Here is a 23,235-nt window from a genome sequence, read left to right as displayed (position 1 = left end):
ACAGGGTCTCCTTCTGTTGCCCAGGCTGGAGTGCAGTGGCTCAAGTGATTCTCCCACCTCAGCCTCCTGAATAGCTGGGACTACGGGTGCACATCACCATGCCTGGCTAACTTTTTCTATTTTGTAGAGATGGGGTCTCGCTATGTTCATCAGGCTGGTTTAGAGTTCCTGGCCCACAAGCGGTCCTCCCACCTGGGCCTCCCAAAGTGCTGGGCTTATAGGCATGAGCCACCTCACCTGGCTGACTCCTACTTTTGACTTCTCAAACTTGGAAGGACATGAACAGACACTTCTCAAAAGAAGACATTTATTCAGCCAAAAAACACATGAAAAAATGCTCATCATCACTGGCCATCAGAGAAATGGAAATCAAAACCACAATGAGATACCATCTCACACCAGTTAGAATGGCAATCGTTAAAAAGTCAGGAAACAACAGGTGCTAGAGAGGATGTGGAGAAATAGGAACACTTTTACACTGTTGGTGGGACTGTAAACTAGTTCAACCATTGTGGAAGTCAGTGTGGCGATTCCTCAGGGATCTAGAACTAGAAATACCATTTGACCCAGCCATCCCATTACTGGGTATATACCCGAAGGACTATAAATCGTGCTGCTATAAAGACACATGCACACGTATGTTTATTGCGACACTATTCACGATAGCAAAGACTTGGAACCAACCCAAATGTCCACCAATGATAGACTGGATTAAGAAAATGTGGCACATATACACCATGGAATACTATGCAGCCATAAAAAATGATGAGTTCATGTCCTTTGTAGGGACATGGATGAAGCTGGAAACCATCATTCTCAGCAAACTATCGCAAGGACAGAAAACCAAACACCGCATGTTCTCACTCATAGGTGGGAATTGAACAATGAGAACACATGGACACAGGAAGGGGAACATCACACTCTGGGGCCTGTTGTGGGGTGGGGGGAGGGGGGAGGGATAGCATTAGAAGATATACCTAATGCTAAATGACGGGTTAATGGGTGCAGCACACCAACATGGCACATATGTATACATATGTAACAAACCTGCACATTGTGCACATGTACCCTAAAACTTAAAGTATAATAATAAAAAAAAAACTTGGGAGGCTACTCAAATCAGTGGGAGGTCACCTAGAACACATTTTTCTCTCTAGATTCCCTGAAGCAGTGCTAAGTCTAATAAGGCCTCTAGGGAGCGATAATTATTTGATCTCTGGCCCCCAATGCCTGCCCCTTAATGTTACATTTATCCTTTACCCATGTGATATGAAGGGGAAAGTATATTAATACTAGCTTTCGACCCTATACTCCTTCCCATTTCCCTTTAAGGGTAGTTTATTTACCTGATTGACCTTTCTGTTGTAAAGGCAGAATGTGATACTGAGTGTGGAGTTTGAAAACCACTGTTTTCTGGTCTTCACTCTGCCAACTTAACAGTGGTACCCATTTCTTTCTTCTTCCTTTTTTTTTTTTTTTGTTTTCAGAACAGAAATACTTTCTCCTGTCTTGAAAATTAATGAGATGATATGCTTGAATCACTATGTTCTCCCTGAAAGATGGACTCTGAATAAATTCGAGCTGATTTTTTTGAAAGGAGCTGAAAGCAGAGTTAAGGCTATTTGTTTTTCTAAGAATAGCTGTGGCTCCACAAATAACATACTACACTTTTTTAGATAGGAAAAGATTGTAGAGATAGTGTTAACCCTCTCAAATGTAAAATGACAGGGAATCTGATATTCAAAGGTGAGATCGTTTATCCAAGTTCACATAGCAAGGTAAAGGGCCAAGACGTGAGTACCCAGAGGTTTGGTTTTTCTTTTTTTTTGGCACAATTAAGAGTTATTTTTGCCTCAGAAATCTGCATTTCACATATTTAATGCAAAATAAAACCCTTCTTTGGTAAAATGTATTTTGTTAGACTTTCACTATTGTACAGTCCATGTGATGAACTTAGTATTTATAGTTAAATTAGTATAGCCTTTACCACTATTTTTGTATGTAAAATACTTTCCCTCTTATCCAAATAGTTCCAGTAGTGTCTTTTCTGTGGGTTGGATAGAAACTAAGTATTGATCTAATAATCATTGAGTGGTAGGGAGATGGATAAAAATAGAATGGAAACTCAACCCAGTCTGTTCTAAACTTTGCTATGTGTGCAATTCTGATGTATTATATGGCCTTAAACATATATTTAATGACACACCTACATCCAGGCACAGCCCTTGCTGTTAACAACATTGTTAATTAAGTTACACTTCACTCTCCTGCCTCAGTTGTTTTGTTTTTCCCTAGAAAAGACTGCTAAAATCATTACACAATTTCTTTCCAGCTATTTATAGGCCCATGTCTTAGTTTTCTATTGCTGCTGTAACAAATTACCATAGCTCCAGTGCCTTAAAACAACACTGATTTGTTACCTTACAGTTCTGCCGGTCATTGGCCTATAATTAAAGGACTGTGTTCCTTTCTGGAGGCTATAGGGGAAAATCCATTTCCTTGCCTTTCCCAGCGTCCAGAGGCCACCTATGTGCCTTTGCTCGTGTCTCTCTTCCTCCATCTTCAAAGCCAGCAGTGCTGGGTCAAATCTTTCTCACATCTCACTTGAACCTCTGCTGCTTTCCTCTTCCAATGTTAAGGAGCACAACTGAATAATCCAGGATAATCTCCCCATCTCACAGTCTTTAACTTAATCACATCTGCATCGTCTCTTGCTATGTTAGGCAACATGTGCACAGGTCCCAGGAATTAAGATGTGGACATCTTTGGGGGCCCATTATTCTGCCTACCACACCCTATATCTATGTCAACTATACCATACTGTGAGTTTTCTTTTGGAGGGTATTAAGATAATGGCTGTTTTCAACTTAAAAAATTATTTTCAAAAATATTTATCACAAATCTTTGTCCCAGTGCCCTCTATGCAAGATAGTTTCCAGCCATTATGAATAATTGTTTAATATTTTATATATACAGTCATCCATTGTTATCTGTGGGGCATTGGTTCCACGACCCCCTGGGGCTACAAAAATCCACAGATGCTCAAGTCCCTGACAACATTAATACATTATAATCAAAGCCCATTCAAATTTTTTCCAGTTATCCCAAAAGTGTTATTGACAGCAGAAAGCTCAACTTCAGAATTATGCATTGCAATTAATTGTAATGTCTTTTTAGTGTTTTCCATCTGGAACACTTTCTCAGTCTTCTCTTGACTTTTATGACCTTGACACTTTTGAAGATTACAGGCCAGTTAATTTGTAGAATGTCCCTCAGTTTTCATTAGTCTTAATTGTTCCTCATGATATTATTGAGGTTTTGCTTCTTCAGCAGGAATTGCACAGACATGATCTTCTCATTGCATCCTATCAGGTGGTACCTGATATTGATTTGTCCCATACAACTTGATAACTTGATTAAGGTGGTGTCTGTCAGGCCTCTCCACTGCAAGATTACTTTTTCTTTTATTTCTTTTTTTTTAATGTATGCAAAGTGTTTATTAAGGAGCTAAGGGTAGACTCCAAGAGAGGAGCAGGCTGACCTGGTTGGAAAACAGCTCCAAACTGGCCCAGCTGGAAAAATAGCATTAGCAGGGTTTATTTTAAAAGACAGTAACTCTTAAAGACCAGTCAGAGCAGGCTGGTTGAAAGAGAGAATGAGCCAGCAGCAGCCCTGAGAGTTCTGCATTGGTTTTTATGACGCTGGATTTTTTTCTTGAAGTTCTCCCTCTGTTTTAAGTCTCTGCCTTCTTTCTTTGTCTAGTTTTTCTGCTTTTTTTTTTTATTATTGTACTTTAGGTTTTAGGGTACATGTGCACAATGTGCAGGTTTGTTACATATGTATCCATGTGCCGTGTTGGTTTGCTGCACCCATTAACTCGTCATTTAGCATTAGGTATATCTCCTAATGCTGTCCCTCCCCCCTCCCCCCAACCCACAACAGTCCCCGGAGTGTGATGTTCCCCTTCCTGTGTCCATGAGTTCTCATTGTTCAATTCCCACCTATGAGTGAGAACATGCGGTGTTTGGTTTTTTGTCCTTGCGATAGTTTACTGAGAATGATGTTTTCCAGTTTCATCCATGTCCCTACAAAGGACATGAACTCATCATTTTCTATGGCTGCATAGTATTCCATGGTGTATATGTGCCACATTTTCTTAATCCAGTCTATCGTTGTTGGACATTTGGGTTGGTTCCAAATTAATAGTATTTCTGATGAGGTTGAGAATACTTTGAGACTATATAAATATCTTATTCCTTATCAGACTTTCAGTATCTCATTTATTGCATCAATATGGAATCATAGTTTCCTATTTTATTCAGTTATAATCCTTGATTTATTTTGATGCCAAGTGGTCTCATATTTGTATGATCCCCTTCAAGTTGGTTTATGTATCTTTTTGACAAGTCTCAATCATCCTTCCTTATGTTTGGAGTTTATCTTGTACTTTCTGAGTGCTCCATTACATTCCATTTCATCTTGTACTTTCTCTGCCTTAGCTCTGGAATCAGGCATCATGGTTCCTTTTAGTGGATAATCATATCTCAAACCAAAATCTGTTTGCTAGGAATGCTCATTGCTATTCCAGTATTGCTGTTCCGAGGCCCTTTTGATGGAGAGAGCTAGGAAATATTTGTATACATGTATATACACACATAAATACATATACACATTTATACATATATGTTTATATCTTTATCCATTGAAACCATGAGTTCTCACCAATACCTTCAATTTTAATCCAATACCATAGGGTTCATTCTAGTTTTCTCCCTTTTCATGATTTCACTTCTCAATTGCTAACATTAAGAAACATGTCTCTTATTATTTGACCAGTTGCTTCATATGTAGCCAATGCCCTGTTGACATACCCTTGCCTCCCGACTCTGACTTCCAGAAATCCTGGCTGTAGCTGCTACCTCCCTGCATGAATACCCTCATTTTGTTTGCATTTCACCTTACCACATCAGTCCACCATTGATGTAGTCTTCCTGCAATGACACCTTCCTCATCTTCTCAAGCCCCACAAAGAGTCTCTACAGTGCCCTCTTCATAGGGCATGCCTACTTTGCTTGGCCCCACTAATGGATTGAACTTTTCAGGAAGGGGAAGGGAAGGAACATTTTCTGTACTTTGACGAGTTGTTGCCACCTTTTTCCTTACAACTATGGTAAGGATTACTACCCTTGTACTGGATATTTACTTTCTATTGTTGTAGTTCCTATAAATTCTGCTTTCCTGTAGTCAAAATCCACATTTTAAAATTATAATTTATGAGATTTTTGCTTGTCAATTTGAGTCCTTTTCTTCAGATTAATATTAATTTGTTTACTGGTTTATTATTATTACTGGTTTGATTTTTACCTAATAAGGTGTTAAAAATGAGGCATCTGGAAATGAGATGATTTTCACATAATTATAGTATAATTTATAGAAACACTACTGCTTTCTCATAATACTTCTTTTTGTTATTTTTATGTTTTTCATTTAATTTTTTTTCTTTTCACTAACCAAACAAACAGCAGTGATAAATATAAACTATCCGCAAAGCTGGCTTAAAAGAAAGAGTTTTTAAAAAATGAGACAGGATCTCTATGTTGTCCAGGCTGGTTTTGAACTCCTGGCTTCAAGTGATCATCCCACCTCGGCCCTCCAAAGTGTTGGGATTACAGGCGTGAGCCACTACTCCTGGCCAGAGTGAAGCCTTTCATTTTCGAATAGAGGTATTTTAAAAACCTATTGCACAGTAACCTATTCCTGGTTATTTAGGGTTAGGAACATGAGTTCAAAAAGTCTGACTTCCTTAGCATGGCATAGAAAGCTCTTCACATTAGGTTCTCAGATTTCCTTTCTAGCGTCAGTTTCTGCTGCTTCTCATTTTGGTACTCTGTGCTATTACTGTACCACATTATTTTCCCTTCGCCAAGTGTGCCACATTCTTTTGTATTTCTGTGATAGTGTGTGATTACCCAGAAGGTAGATCAAGCACATGCTTGGAACACCGAACAGACATAGGTACCAAACAATGAGGAAGACAAAGAGTATTTGATGTTTCATGTCATCATCAAGGAAATTAGATCTTTGTTGGACTTCCTTACACTTAATTCATAGTTTAGAATTATTTATTTATATTTTGAAATAAATGTGAGGGAGCACCATAGGCTTTTCTGTAATTAAGGCCCCTGTATATTATTTTAGGCCCTTCTCTGTGCCTTTGCTTTTGCTGGATCTTAGCACTGTGAACCCTGCCTCTGAGAGAATTGCATGATATTCCATCTAATAGCATTTTATTTATTTATTTATTTATTTATTTATTTATTTATTTATTGAGACAGAGTTTCTCTCTTGTTGCCCAGGCTGGAGTGCAATGGTGCGATCTCGGCTCACCGCAACCTCTGCCTCCCAGGTTCAAGCAATTCTCCTGCCTCAGCCTCCCAAGTAGCTGGAATTACAGGCATGCAGCACCACGCCTGGCTAATTTTGTATTTTTAGTAGAGACTAGGTTTCTCCATGTTGAGGCTGGTCTCGAACTCCTGACCTCAGGTGATCCGCCCGCCTTGGCCTCCCAAAGTGCTGGGATTACAGGCGTGAGCCACTGCGCCCGGCCTCCATCCCATAGCATTTTATTGCACATCTATCATAACACTTATCACTTTGTATAATAATTTTTAAATCATCTCTCCTGACCAAACCATGAAGTCCATGAGGAAAATGACATCTTCCCATCTAGCCATCTATTTCGTGCATCTAACCCGGTGATTTAGGCAAAGTAGAGATTCATTAAGTGTTGTTAAACTGTATAATTATTGTCTTGTTTATAGATGCAGGTGGTAGCTTTTATAGCACAGATTAAATTATGTCTCTTCAACTGTTACCGCACTTGATTCACTAGTATCTGTTCGGATAGAATTTGACATGTTCAGGCAGTCCAGTTTGTTAATATAACAAGCTGTTCAGAGAATTGTCAGTGTTCAGAAATAAGAAATCTGAAAAATCTGTAAGATTCTTATGCAACATGATGATTTACTGGAGGCTTTTTTTTTTTTTTTTTGACGGGGTCTTGCTCTCACCCAGGTTGGAGTGCAGTGGCACGATCTTGGCTTGCACAATCACTGCAACCTCTGCCTCCCAGGCTCAAGTGATCCTCCCACTTCAGCCTCCTGAGTAGCTGAGACCACAGGCATGTGCCACCATGCCCAGCTAATTTTTTGTATTTTTGGTAGAGACACGGTTTCATCATGTTGCTGAGGCTGGTCTCGAACTCCAGAGCTCCAGCAATCCACCCGCCTCAGCCTCCCAAAATGCTGGGATTACAGGTGTGAGCCACCATACCCGACCCTACTGGTGGCTTTTTCTTCCATCTTGTCCAGTGTTCTGACAATCAGGATTTAGCCTTGTATACTCATGTTCATTCAATTGCATTAGTTCTTTAAAAATCAAAGAATCTTTTCAGTTAGATTTGGATTAGAGTTGTAGGTACTTTCTGATTTGTTCACTTAAAGCAGTTCAAGGAGAAAACAATGAAAAATTCTGTTGTTGGATGGATATCACATTACCACTGGCTCTTTTGCTGCTTAAATATCATCTATCCATGGCCTGCAGGAGCCATAGAATATCTTAACTCATTCGGGTCCTATTACGATAGTCCTGCCCCAGACTACGAAAAGGTTCCAAAGGTCATCTTTTAAGTTTGAAGCCAACTGAGTAGAAAGTTTTCTAATGGCAGTGGTTCCCAGATGCCAGTTAGCTCATGGAAGCTGGTTTGTTATGGATATTGTCACAGGTCTGCAGTAATGTATGAGAAACAACAGTGTAGTGATTATCTACCAGAAACTAACTTTATTGATTACAAAGGACCATCCTTTATTCTGAGATTGTTCTTTACACTTTTTGCTTGTCCAAATGCTCTTTTGTCCTTAATTTAATGAAACTAAATTTACGATGGTAATCAAGGACTGTATCTGTATCTTTATATGAAACCCTTGAGACAAGATATGTTTCAGAACTTCTATTCTTTTTGGATTTTAGAAAGGTAACAGTCTGTATATCCTATATTACATAACAGCCCCAGCAGGGTTTGAGGTGACACCCCATAATCAGTTACAGTAATGTTACTGCAGTAAAATATAAGAATATTTATACTAAGGGAGAGAAAAAGCCTGTGAATAGCCTCACGTCAGTTCAGGTCAAGCTTGACTGCCAGATGAGTTCATATCAGTTCAGATTTTGTTGCCAAATGAGTTACAGGCAAGAAAAAATTGATTTCCAAGTGTTTGGATTTTGAAATTGTGGGTAAGGGGTTGCCTTTTAAAATGTCCTTACTTTGTAAAATAAAGTTGAGTATCCTATGTAGGACCCCAAAATGTTTTTGAAATTTCATTGGTCCACAAAATCCAAAAGCATGGGAAACAGCCCTTGAAAGCTATTGAAGTGAGTATAACATTAGTGTTACACTCATCCTTAGCCAATAATAATTTTCCTCTCTATTTTGTTTGCACGGAAATACATTGTTGTTGGTTATAATCTTTGGATGTTGTAAAAATCTCCAAATATACTTTTAATCAAAGTAGGTTGAAATTAAGTTTATCTTGTAGCAATTTTAGGACGCTGGGGCAGGAGAGAAGGTTGCAGCCTGAATCCATCCACAATTCCCAGTGATGGACTAGGATTCTCTGATAGGGATGGGTTCTAGCTTGACAAGTCCTCCTGGCTGCATTTGTTTGGCCAAATAGATTAGTGAGGAGATTGGTCTGTTTTGGGTAAGGGCAATGTTAAATACCTACGTGAACTTAGGTTAACTGATTAATCTTTGGCATTTGTAGCTTATGTTTCTATCCATCAGATGGGGTTAACAGTTCCCATCTCACAAGTATAAAATGAGTTAGGAGCTATGGAAGTACTTTGACAATGAAGATCACGTTAGCATATAAAATAATAATCTTAAAGAAGAAGTTATATAGTATGAGCTAATAGAATCAAAACAACACAACTACACAATTCTTGTCTCAGTAAATTTGTCTAGAAAGTAGACTTGGTAAAACAATTATTTGACCTAACTGGGCTATAATTTGGCTCTTGCTTAAAAACAGTATTTCTCTGTTCTATATGCCAGTTATTTATTTATTGGCCCTCAGCTTCAGATTCACCATGTGTTGCCTGCTCTGTGAAAAAGGACCTGAACCTTTTGTTATTTATTTATTTTTTAATAGATTTTTTTATTATACTTTAAGTTCTAGGGTACATGTGCACAACGTGCAGGTTTGTTGCATGTGTATACATGTGCCATGTTGATGTGCTGCACCCATTAACTCGTCATTTACATTAGGTATATATCCTAATGCTATCTCTCCTCCGTCACCCCACCCCACAACAGGCTCCAGTGTGTGATGTTCCCCTTCCTGTGTCCGTGTGTTCTCATTGTTCAATTCCCACCTATGAGTGAGAACATGCGGTGTTTGGTTTTTTGTCCTTGTGATAGTTTGCTGAGAATGATGGTTTCCAGCTTCATCCATGTCCCTACAAAGGACATGAACTCATCATTTTTTACGGCTGCATAGTATTCCATGGTGTATATGTGCCACATTTTCTTAATCCAGTCTATCATTGATGGACATTTGGGTTGGTTCCAAGTCTTTGCTATTGTGAGTAGTGCCACAATAAACATATGTGTGCATGTGTCTTTATAGCAGCATGATTTATAATCCTTTGGGTATATACCCAGTAATGGGATGGCTAGGTCAAATGGTATTTCTAGTTCTAGATCCCTGAGGAACCTTTTGTTTTTATCTTTTTTTTTGGTTTTGAACCTTTTGAATGGTTGCTTCCTTTACCACATGACACTGAAGTTTTGTCAGTAGAGGGTACTGGAAAGGCACGTCAGGAAGGAAGTACTTTGACAATGGTGACCACTTTAATATATCAAACCATAATTTTGAGGAATAATTATATGGTACAAATTTATATAGTATTTATATGTTCATATAGTTGTTTATATAATATTTATATATTTATGTAGTTGTTATATATAATATGTATAATTTACATAGCATTTATGTGGTTTTGCTTCGTGGTTCCCTGTGTGCTTGCTCAGCAGGCTGTTTTTTGAGCATCTTCACCAGTGCTCAGCTTCTTTACCCAGTGGTCAGTAGCTTCTCCTGGTGCCCCCAGAGACAGTTTTATAGCAGAGTATTTCTGGTAGGACACTTTACAGAAGGTGTATTTTGAGCATGTTCCAAAGGGTGGGTTTCTGACAGATTCCAGCTAACGAGCACCACAGCAGCTTCTCTACCCTTCATTGAGCTGTGGCTGTGCCCTCTCCAATAATGTCTGGATCCCAGCCTTGAGCAGACGTCACTTTCTTTGGTGCTCTCTCTCAGCCCTAGGGGTAGTTGCTCCTGATATCTGTGGTTCTTTGATTCTTGTGTTTTTTTTTTTTAGAATCTCTTTACGTATTACTAGTCAATTTCTCATTACTCCAATTTCGTGTTATTCCAACCCTCTGTCATAGTTAATAATTCCTTATGTACAACTCTCCCTGTTCAAATTACTATGTGGTTTCTCTCTCCTAAGTAGACCCAGACAGTTGCAACCAGTTAAAGATCTCTCTGAGCCACCATGTATCACTGGCAAGCCAATTCTTAAGAGATGATATCGTTGTATCTGTAGTTGAAAAAATTCAAATATCTTTTAGGGAAATGTCTCAAAATCCAATGAAGTTTAGCTGTTCTTCCCATGGGGTCTCTGTGTACCTATGTATTTGTCTGTCTTTCTCTATCTTCATGTCCCACCGCCTTCACTGTGAGTTCTCACTCTTCTCTGCTTCTCCATCTATTTGCCTTCATACACTTAGTTTCCAACCCCAGCATTGCTTTTGGCTTCCCTGCATCTCAATTTCTGTCTTGGTGAGGCAGTGATATAAAAGATCATAAATTAATGAAATCAAGGACATGAAAGTGCTTTGTAATTAGTAGAGTACCATACAAAGTGGTGATATTACTTGTGTTTATTAAATAGTTTTCTATGTTTTCAAGTTTTCAATTATGTTTTATTTTAAGAGCTTTGTGGGTGCCTTCAAGGGTACTTACAAACTAGTAAAATAGATACATCAATTCTTAGAATTATTAGACAAGGCTGAATTGCTGGGTGCTAAAATAGGGGAACAAATGAGGAAACAGGAGCCCTGAAAATTAGAATTTAATTGTGGTCTGAGGATTCATGGCTTATTTCCAAGGAGAATCATCTGACCTTGAAGGACCTTAGCTGCAATTTATTAAATGTTTGTGGCACAAATGAGCCTTGCGATACATACTTTACATATATTCTCATATTGAATCTTTACATTGATCCTTATATTCTTAAATTATTTTATGTCTTAGACTGATTTCAAAATATTTTGTTTGAAGACAGATTTTTGTTCATTTGTTTTATTTTTTAATTGAAACTTACCTCCAGTTGTGTGTGAAAACTCAGTGGCAGTAAAATCTGCAAGATAGAACATTATATTTTATGTTGCTTTTCAGGTATTTTCTATTTTCATATTTATTCATGGATACCTACATTTTAAAAGATGGTTAAACACTTTTCACCTGAGAACTGGAGTAAATAGATTATATGATAATCTCTATATTGAAAAAGGGAAACGTTTCGTTTAAAAATTGATGACTCAGTCTCTTTTTTTTTTTCCATAAGACAGCATGTCAGTAGGCTTCTAGGAGATGGCATACTTTATGAAAAAATGTAGCATACTATTTAAATTAGAGGTGGTTACTCTCTGAATGCAAAGTATCCTGTCAAATCACAGGATGAGTGCATCTCCCAGTGGAAGATGTTGCAAAGTGCAAGTGACTATGAGTCTTCCCGAAAGCATTTGTCTTTATAGCTTGGATTCTGTGAGATGCCCACCAAAGACACTTAATCTTTTATCTTAGAAAGTCAAGATGGATGAGTCTTCAGATTTATTAGGAACCCTTCTTTAGTTTTGAATATTTTGTGATGAATCCATACTTTATTTTTTTGCAGATGAGACGGAAATGTCCTGTTTCTTTGGCAAATAATATGTGAGCATAGCACATGTAGCTTTTTTTTTAAAAAATAGGGTATGATTTGATCAGTGTTTTCTGAAGTATTATGTGCATGCTACTGGTGGTATATGTACCCCTAGAAATAGACAGACTAACACAATTTGAATATATTTGTTACTTATTTTAACGCTGATTAGGAAAAAAAGCTTGGTATATCACACTTGTCATTTCTTAGATACTACTGAAGTTAGGACTATGCAGGTAACAACACCTCACCCAGACCAAGTGAATTACTGGTGCAGTGTTCAGGCATGCCCAAGAATGTATTGCTGCATTCTTTTCATAGATACAGCAACACTCTACTACCAGGAAATAGTAATATTTAAATATATAAAGTATTTATAACATACATAATTGCGAATTGGAATCGGTTCTGTGCTCTTTTTTTGTTTTGTTGTTGAGGTCAGCATGGATCAATGGATAAAAATTGAATTTTTAAAAAGTAAAGGTGCAGACTGTGAGGGAAATCTTATTAGGGGATGATTTTGATGAAGTTAGTCATGTAGCTTTAGACAAACTTGAAGACCAAATTTAGCAAACTGTCTGAATCATCTGCTACTATTACAGAAGGACAAACTGCAAAGAAAACAACTATCACAAAAATTTGATGAAAGTATTTGAAATTTGTATTTTCGTAAGTATGATGAGAATGAACCTCTTTCCTTGTATGTCAGATGTGTAGAGACACACGTTCTGGTGTGAAATCTTTCAATCCTGTGCTTTTTTGAAACACAAAGTATGCTATACAAAGTCTACCTGAGAGGTTCCTTAAAAAGTTGAACGTAGAGTTATCATATGACCCAGAAATTCAGAAACTCCTAGGTGTATATCCCCCCAAATTAAAAACTAGTACTCAAACAAATGTACACCCATGTGCAGGGAGGGACTATTCACAATACCCAAAGGTGGAAAGAGCTCAAATGCCCATTAACTGATGGATGGGTAAATAAATTGTGGTATGTACATATAATGGAATACTCAGCCATATAGTATATTAGAAGTACTGATACTAGTACTAATATGCTAGTAGATAGTGGATGAGCCTCTAAAATATTATGTTAGTGAAAGGAGCCAAGCACGAATGATTAGATACTATATGATTCAATTTATGTGAAATACTAAAATAGATAAATCCATAGTGACAGAATGCAGATGCAAGGGGCTAGGGGCAGGGAGGAGAGAATGGGGAGCAGCTGCTTAATGGGTATGGGTTTTATTTTGGAGTTGATTAAAATGTTTCGCAACAAGATGGAAGGGGGTGGTTGCGCAACATTCTGAATGCACTGAATGCTACTGAATTGTTTACTTGATAGGTACAGCAAACCACCATGGCACATGTATACTTATGTAACAAACCTGCACATTCTGCACATGTATCCTGGAACTTAAAGTAAAATAAAAAATTTTTAAAAATCACTACTTTTATCTTATGTGGATTTCACCTCAGTAGGAAAAAAAAAAACTTACCCAATAGTGTGGTATGTGTGACATTTTATGGGGAATAGGATGATGTTAGGTTGTGCATAAGCATTTCTTATTACAGGAGTTAAGTATGTATTTTTACAGTTGCCTTCTTTTTATGAGAAATTATTAGTTTTCTATTTGCAGTAATAAGTTTTCCTTTAAAGATAAATGTAAGTTTTAAAGAAAAAATAAGAAAGATGGTACTGATATGACACATGAAGACAGTTCACAAATGAATGAAAAATGGCACCTTCAAAGAGACATTTTGTTTTATGTTCAAGCCAATTAATTTTAATTTTTATTATGTTATTATTATAATTATTATTGTTTTAGAGACAGAGTCTCGCTCTGTTGCCCAGGCTGGAGTGCAGTGGCACCATCATACCTCATTGCAGCCTTGAACTCTGTGACTCAAGTGATCCTCCTACCTCAGCCTCCCTCACAGGCGTGTACCACTACTCCTTGCTATTTTTTTTTTTTTAATTTTTATACAGACGAAGTCTCACTATGTTGTCCAGGCTAGTCTTGAACTCTTCCCACTTCAGCTTCCCAAAGTGTTGGGATTACAGGCGTGAGCCACTGTGCCTGGCCAATTTTTAGTGAGAACATATTGGACACTAGTTGCTGTTGATCAAAGTTGAACGAGATGTGACTTTTGCCTTAGGGAAAACTTTCAACCTAAAGGTGATAAGCCAAATCTATAAATAATTCAAGGAAGAAGCTGAATGTGCCCAGTGAGACTGGAACAGAGGACAAACAGACTGAGGCCAAGACCAGGTACCTGTTTGGTTTGATTACCAGTACCATTTCAGAAAATGCTAGAATAGGCTGCCAGGTGTAGTGGCTCATGCCTGTAATCCCAGCACTTTGGGAAACCGAGGATGGAGGATTGTTTGAGACCTGGAGTTCAAGACCAGTCTGGGCAACATAGCAAGACCCCATCTCTAAAAAAATTTTTAAAAAGTGGGCATTGTGGCAAGCACCTGTAGTCTCAGCTACTCAGAAGACTAAGGTGGGAGGATCACTTGAGCCCAGGAGTTCGAGGCTGCAGTCACCTATAATCACACTACTGCACTCCAGCCTGGGTGACAGAACAAGACCCTGTCACTAAAAACGGGAAGGAAGGAAGGGAAGAAGGAAACAAGGAAGAGGGGGAGGGAGGAAGGAAGATGCTAGGATATATAGGAAGAAATTAAACTAAACTCTATGTACAAGTGCAAACAAAACCCCAACTTAATATTGGCATTCGTGATTGATGGAAAGATGGGAGTTGGTGGGAAACCATTTTAGAGCAAAATTTGCTTTTGAAATTAGAAACAGGGAGCAAAATTACTTAATAAATGCAGCAGGCCGGGCGTGGTGGCTCATGCCTGTAATCACAGCATTTTGGGAAGCCGAGGTGGGTGGATCACCTGAGGTCGGGAGTTCGAGACCAGCCTGACCAACATGGAGAAACCCCGTCTCTACTACAAATACAAAATTAGCGGGGCGTGGTGGCACGTGTCTGTAATCCCAGCTACTCAGGAGGCTGATGCAGGAGAATTGCTTGAACCCAGGAGGCAGAGGTTGCGGTGAGCTGAGATCATGCCATTGCACTCCAGCCTGGGCAACAAGAGCGAAACTCCATCTAAAAAAAAAAAAAAAAAAGCAACAGATAATGTAATCAAGTTTCATATACTGTGGTCCTTTTTGCCTCTACCTTTTTCTCTCTCAGTAACTTGGCAGTCCTCTGGGCTTCCTCTCCCCCTAAAAATCTCACATTTAAAGGTAGAATAGTAGAGGGCTTGAGAATGTATGCTCTGGAGCTAGACTGCTTAGGTTCAAATTCCAGTTCCAATATTTACACATCGTGTAACCTTAGTCATGTCACTTGATTTTTCTATGTATTCGTTTTATCTTTTGTAAAATGGGGATGTTAATAGTAACTGCATTATAAGGCTTTGGTAAGGATTAAATAAGTTAAATGATTAAATGGGGTAAGCATTTATAACACTGCTTGGCACATGATAAGTGATCAAACAAATGTTAGCCATCATCATCATCTCCAGTCAGTAAATCCTGTCAATTTTGTCTCCTAAAAGTCTTTTTGAATGTCACCCACTACCACTGCCTTAGTTTAAGATCTTATGTTGTCACAATTGCAATTGTGCCTTAACTAGTCTTGCACCCGCACCCTCTCTCCTAACCATCCCCTCTGTCTCACTTGGCTGCCTGACATACTCTTGCTTATTCTGAAATACTCAGCTCAGATGTCACCTCTGTGAAACTTTCCCTGATCCTCTGTGCTAGTCCACTTAGGGCTCTCCATGTGCACTTATATCCTTTGGAAAATATCTCATTTATAGCACAGCTTATATATAGTACTGTGACTGTACTTGATGTTCCCTGGGTTGTGTCCACCTTGAAGATGGGAAACTGGGTTTACTTAATTTTGAACTTCCACCATAAACACAGCCCCTGGTACAAAGTAGATGCTTATTAAATGCTTGGGTGGATTATTGAATGGCCTCTGCCTGTAGAAAGCTAGTTTGCAGTCTTCATTTGGGAAGCTAAGTTGAACACACCTAAGGATAAATAACTATGAACATTGCATAGTAAGTGCTGAAAGAGTTTAGAAAGAAAAGGGGAGAGCTGGGGGTAATCAAATTATACTTTAAAAAGGTAGAGTTTGATTTAGAACTTAAGAATGGGCAGAACTTGTGTGAACAGAGAGGCAGCCACAATCTACTATGCAAAAGGGATGTTTTATGAGTTGAATGGGTGGTGACAGAAAAAAAGAAAAAAAAAAGCCCAGCCTTAGCAAAACAGAGAAGAGATCAGTCTAATTAGGGTGTGTGTATGTGTGTTGATGGGGGGAAGGTATATGTTGAAAAGTACAAGTAGATCATAACCTGTAAACAGGGTGTGTTCTAAAGATTTATTTACAGATCATTTGTTTGGACATGACACATAATATACATGGTTTCTAGCCAGCTCAAAATATTGTATTCAACCTACTTAATAGTGAACTATCCCAGGGACAGTGTTCCAGAGCCTGGGAGCAGAGAGTCAGGAAAGGTGTGATGGATTCTGGGCTAGAAGACAGAGTAATAGAGAAAATTGAGATCTGTGGTTCTCCTATGACCCTTTCTGCACCTTTTTTTTTTTTTACATCTCAGTTTCTCCAAGGGAAAGTTTCTCTATCCCTCAAGGCACCCCATGCTGCTAACTTCCTTGAAACAGAACCCCACCCAAAGTTGCTAGGGCTCTAAAAGGCTCTCTCTCACCTCCAGCCTGCCTCATTCCCTCAGGGCAACAGCTCTTCGCTATTTGAAGAAACTTGACTGAACTCATTCATGCCAATGTGTGAATAACTGATAGCCACCTCATCCTGGCAGCTGTAGTTATTTTAATTTTAACAGCCTTCTTGTTAGCTCAAATGAACCTGTAATTGCTGGAATTTCTGGCACTGGTACAGAGCAAACAATGTGGGAGGGGGGTGAGGATTACAGAGAGAGAGAGAAAGAGGGAGTTTCACTGTAGGAGAAGATATTTTGAGACAGGGAAAGCTTTGGCCAAGAGCTTTGCCTAATTTTCCTTTCTTCTCCACCTCGCTCCCCCAAATTGTTCTTGTGTATTCCTCTTCACAGATTTACTATAGGCTGCAAGTTGTTTATTATTATTTTTTTTAAGAATAACTTCTGCAGCAGTTCTGGGTATGGTGGTACTGTGTTTTTTAGTTGTGTGCAAATCTGGGATTACCTGTAATGGGAAATAGGGTTGAATAGATAAGGTGGGGCTGGGGGTTGAGGTGACCTTGAAAGTGGAGTCTACAAATACATGGATAGAAATAAGTAGTCATGGAAAGTTTTTGAATAAAAGCTTAAGATGATGAAACCAATAAAGGAGGCAAAATTAATGATACATTTTGAATTAGAAATGATGGAATATTATGTTTACTCTTGGCTTGGGATTGGTTTATACAGAATCGTATTTCTGGTTACCATTTTTCATGGTTCTGGGCATTCACCTTTAATTGTTAGTGTCTCTCTCCTTGGCTGTCTGTTCTCTGTGGCTCCTGAGCCAATCTTCCTTCAGGATTAATTGCTCCTAGAAGCTTTTATGACTTTTGTATTACCAACTAGCACATAAGGGCTTATACATTATGTTTTTGTGTCCCAAAATTCAAGTCTAATGTTAGCAAAACACAACTCTCATTTATAAGACTTTTTTTTTTTTTTTTTTACTTTTTAATGAAAATTTCCAGCCTTTCCAAACATACCCCAAAAACACACTGGAGATAGTGGTTAATGATCTGCATCAGTTAGCCTTCAGAGCTGCAGGAACCTCCACACCCACTCCCTAACCTATGCACGTTAAACCATGTTGTAGATAAGTTCTTCCCTTTGGGGAACCCCATTGTCTTTTATTCTTTATATTGTTCATTATGTAAATATTCTTGATATTTCTCCTCCACCAGTCTGCACAAAGGAGAAGCCAGAAAATGGGGTGAGAAGGGGATTTGAGACATTTCCTTAAGCCTAAATTATAATTCTCTCATTGGAACAGGATTCATAGATCTTTAATCAAATATGTTTATTTTTCTCTGTTTTGAACGTTAAGAGGGCTTGTTCGCATTGGGCCCTCTTGTGTGTCATTTGTATGTTTTGCTCTTGACTGCTCAGCATACCATTTACATTACCAGGTATTGGTGATGTGCAGTGACTTGCTTGGTTGAATTTGCTATTTCATTTTTTGCTCCATGTAGTGGAGCAGTGATTGTCAAAATTGGATTTTGTGGTTTACTCTTTCATTATCACTTGTTGCAATAGTAATTTAATAGGATTTAACAGTCCAAAGAATATACTTTTTGTCCTTTTCATTTACCAGTCCACAAAATGACAGCTTTTAGGAGATATTGTTTCATTTTTCAACATTCCCTGGCCTAGGCGGTGACAAACTAATAAAATGCATTCCTTTGCTTTACCAACCCTATCTTGACTTAGAAAACTGATTACTGACATTTCCCTTCCTTATGGTAGTTAAGTGTTTTCCTTACTCAGTTCAGTTCAGCAGTCGCCTATTGATCCATTCACACCCCCATCCTCATTCATCTATCATAAAGTTATTATATACCTACTATGCTGGGCACCCTGCCAGGCACACATAGGGTCTGTCATGCAAACATCAAAAGGAGCCATTTAGGTATGCTATGTGCAGTTGTAACATTTTATTTTTACTTATGATTCAGATCTTAGTTTTGGAAGGAAAAGGTCCTTTAATGATTTCTTATTTAATTATCATCAGAAAAGTGTGGTTAGGCATGGAGGAGGGAAGAACCTACCTCTGCTGGCTTGATTTCACCAAAATCGCCTCCTATAATTGGGTTACTATGTGACAGGCACTGAGTTAGGTATAATACAAACATAAGGAAGGCCCAACCTCAGTTCTCAGGAATTTATAGTCTAGGGAGACATAGAAGCAGTTTTAACCCAAAGAGAGAGGAGCTATAATATTCAAAGTACCACAGGAGGGTAGCAAACCCATTACCTGCATCTTCTAAGGGATATGAGGGAAAGTTTCACTGAGGGAGGTTTGCTTGAACACTTAAGCATGACTAGAAGTTTGCTTGGTAGAGTAGAAGGGCAGGGAATTCCAAGTGGAATCAGATGTGAAGTCACTGAGGCATGAAGGAGTATGACATGTTTGAAATGTATGCCAAGAAATTGCCAATTAATAGATGAAAGAGAACTCTGTGGAATTGGCATTGGGAAGATATTTCTGGTACAGGTATAGGTTGATCATTTATGTAACTTTTGTCATATAGCTATTCTGTAGCTTCCATTAACTATTCCTTACTTCTCCCCTCCTCCAGCCATTTATGTGAAGACCTTTTTTTTTTGGAGGGGAGGTGTTTAGGAGTCATATTTGTAGTTTTCCCTTAAAATAGATATTAATATAAATATTAATACAATACAGAGGTGAGTAATAAACACCAAATTAGGTATCAGGAGACCTGGCTTATTGTTTTCCACTTCTCTCAGCGGCTATGTCACTTGAGCCAAGGCATTTAACAGCTCTGTTTTTTCACGAGTAAAATGGGAATATTAATGCCTGCACTGGCTACCTCAGGATCAGGTTGAAAATGAAAATGAAACTGTTAAAAATAAAGAGGTATAATAAACTCTTTTACTTGGAATTCTGCTGTCTGAGGTTAAACTGACATTTAAAGCAAGTAAAATACTTTGTGGAGTATCTGGATAGAAAAATTAGGTTGGAAAATAATTCTTACTTCCTCATTAACCCTCTATGTCTGCCCTTTAGTCTTTGAAATGTCATTTAGCTTATTTCTGTGTTTCCAAACTAACATGATAAAAATTTTAAACTTCCTAATGTTCTGGCATGTATATCTTGGCCCTTTCAAATTCTCAGTGTAACTATTAAATAGCAATTGATTTAAGATTTAGGTGAGTAAAATATAAGTTGGTATATTTCGTTGTCAATCTTGAATAATTCATACCTATTAAGTAGTTTGAATTACTAATGAGATACTGTCTATCATTTCTTGTTCCATATGGTGGTAGGACACAAGTTTTGTTCCATTTTAGAAATGTATAAGAGGGTCCTGATTCATTCAGTTAGGATTGGGAGGTTATGAGACTTTGGCCTTCTGCCTTCTTTGCCATTTTTCCTAATTCAGTGACAATGCAGGCAGCAGTTATTAGTAGCAGCAAATGACATTTCCATTCATTTTATTTCCTTTGACCCCCATTTCCCCCATTAGACTGAGTGGTAATCTACTGAAATCTGATAAATCACTCGAAATATGAACTTCTAGACTATAGGAGTATGAGCAATTGCTTCCAATATAAATACGCCTGGCTAACCCTTCTTTAGATCAGTGGTTCTCAAAATCTATCACTATGGATATTTCAGCAGGACAGAAAATTCTGTAAACCACTTAAGTCATCCTGCTCTGAACCATCTTACATACATCAGAAGAAAGGGAAAGACTACTGCTATGGATGAGATAACGCAATGATATTTTAAATGGAATGTAACTGAATTATTTACACTAGACTAGTATTGATCCTGTAATCATAATCACTAATATTATATGACACCTGTGGAATTCCAAGAGATAGTTACCCCTCTTCCCTTTCTGCCTTTGCAACTTAGAGATGAACTAGTTATGTGAATTTGGATAAAACACCTATTCTAGTCAAAATATAATATAAAATGGTTGTTGAGATTTTTCTACCAGGCCCTAAGGAAACAATCTGTCAATCTGTCTGTTTTTCACAGAACTAAATGAGGAAATGGTCTGCCTTATTTTCTCTTTGTTTTAAAATCTATGGTGCCATTGATACCCGGTTTTAAAACATTCTTCTGAAGGTGCTGTTGATTAAATCTTTTTAATGTCCCCCAAGTACTGCCTGTTTTTGAAGATTATTTGGAAAATGTGGCGCATTCACCAACTCACATTCTCCTCTTATTCTGTACTTGCTTTTTTTTCCTTATAAATTAGTGGAAAGGCAAGTGGTCAGTTTTTTCACTCAATAAAAAAGAAGGAATGTGTAGACAGCTTTTATCTGGGAATGCTTTAAGTCATTGAGAGAATATTTTTAAGTGTTAACTACTTTTTGACATTATTGGCAGAATCTTTTAATCCATTTTAACATAAAACGGTTGACTAAGATGGAAAGATTTTTATTGTTTACATGAAAGAAATCACCATGGTTTTTGCATCATTGCATAAATCTAAGAGATTGTGCATACATAAAAAGGATGAGACAAAGCTGAATGTTAAGTGCCAAAATCAACGAAAGCTTGCATACTTACTGGGTATTTGACACTGAGCATAATGGAATGTGGTTCCACAGAGAGAGAATACTAAATATTTACACCCAAGGACATGTTTCTCTGATAGTTTCTTATCCTAATCTCCTAGCTAACATTATTAACCCTTTTTGAAACACCTCTTTCTTATACTTATATTTCCTCCTATTAAAGCTCACCATTGGAGATTCTAAACCTTCTATACCCAAGCACCTACACTTACCCACTCATTCTTTTTGAGATCTTCATGAATTCCTTTTGTTTATTATATGGATCTTTAGGTGAATTATCTTGGTTTACTATGAGTAGTAAAGCACAATCACAATTTCTCTCCACTTACAGCTCTATTTTTCCAAAGGTCACAGCTCCATCATTCAGCTCTTCTGTCGGTATCCCTTTCTCATTGATTCCCTGGAATTTTTGAACCAGGGCTGTGAGGTATACAGCCAGCAATGTTGCATAGTACTTTAGAGCTTCTGCTCAATACAGGTCCATCTCTCTTCACAATTCATGTTTGTTCCTTTTCAGGCTCAGAGTGGTGAAGGAAGTTACAAAGATTAGCGTGCACTATGAAGTCTGGGAGGTGGGCTTTCAGGGACCTGCTTACTTATTCAGAGGCTCTGACCTTTGCCTTAGTGTGATTTTCTTACCATCCTCTTTTATTTTGTGGGCAAAGGATCAAAAAGATTTCTTCAACATTGAGTGCTAAACATTAGCAAGAATGCATGGTTTCTGGTCCCTGTAATGAAAGAATATTTTTAAAACCATAGACTCAAATTACCATGGAAGATATCACAGAAACAAATGGAATTTGAGCTGGATCTGGAAGAATGGGTTGAGTTCAGGAAAGTGGAGTGGGGAAGAGATTTCATGCAAGAGGGACCTCTGGAGCAAAGGTGAGAAAGAACAAAGAAAGCTTTTGAGACAGAGAACTGGAAGTTGGTGTTATGATTTACTACAGTAAACTGGAAGAGTAGGTTGGCCGGTATCTACTGAGTTCTTAGTGCTAGGCTTAGTTACTTGATTAATTATTTGATTGATCTACTCATTCAACAGATTGTTTCTCATAGCCCACAGGATAAAATCCAAACCTGTTTTCTGGCATGCATGATCTTCCATGGCGTGGTTTCTGCATACCTTAAAATCTACTCCACTCAACACTATGCACCCACTTTTCAGTAATATTGAACTCTTTTCGGTCATCTCGAAGAATTTGCTGATCCCTCCAACATGTTGTATTCCTTCACATGTTTCTTTCTTTGCACAGGCTATTTCTTCTAGAGTTCACTTGATGTATGCTTCATTCTTCAGCCTCAGTTGCAACGGAATTTTTGTTATTCCTCTGCTGCTGTAGAATGCTAGGCTTATATTACTAAAGCTTCTACACCATATTTTGTATTGTCAGAATACATGCCTGCTTCCCGCACTCAGCTTATGAGCTTCCTGAGGGCCAGGGATTGTGTCTGGTTCACCTTTACATCCACACCACCCAACATAGTACCTAACATGTAGCCAATTCAATAAATACATACTTACTGAAAAAATATTCATTGATCATTTACTTTACATCATGTGTAGTTTTATTTTTAAAAAGCCATCTAGATGGAATGGGATTGACAGATTGAAGATGGGCAATGCAGGGAGATGAGTTATATGTATTTTTCGAAGTAGCTCATTTGTTTAAAAAGAACAGTAGGGGCTATATTCCTGGGAGATTGATAAACAAAAAAAGATAGGACTTAATGACTGGCAACTATGGGCAAGAGGGAGGGAAGAATTAAAGATAATAAAAATTAGGATAATATAACAAATAGCAGGATAGTGACCCTTAAAAAAATAAGGTTACTTTCAGGTAAGCATGTTTTTTTTTCTA

General features: G+C 38.0%; 1 protein-coding gene across 7 annotated transcripts in view; it reads left to right on the top strand.

Annotated features, from left to right (window-relative positions):
- KLHL13 (kelch like family member 13) overlaps positions 1-23,235 on the top strand; it is a 233,728-nt gene that overhangs the window by 120,260 nt on the left and 90,233 nt on the right. The gene's annotated exons all lie outside the window — the stretch shown is intronic.

Source organism: Symphalangus syndactylus, chromosome X, assembly GCF_028878055.3.
Source record: "Symphalangus syndactylus isolate Jambi chromosome X, NHGRI_mSymSyn1-v2.1_pri, whole genome shotgun sequence".
Lineage (NCBI taxonomy): Eukaryota > Metazoa > Chordata > Mammalia > Primates > Hylobatidae > Symphalangus > Symphalangus syndactylus.
This window is presented reverse-complemented; position numbering and strand designations above follow the sequence as displayed.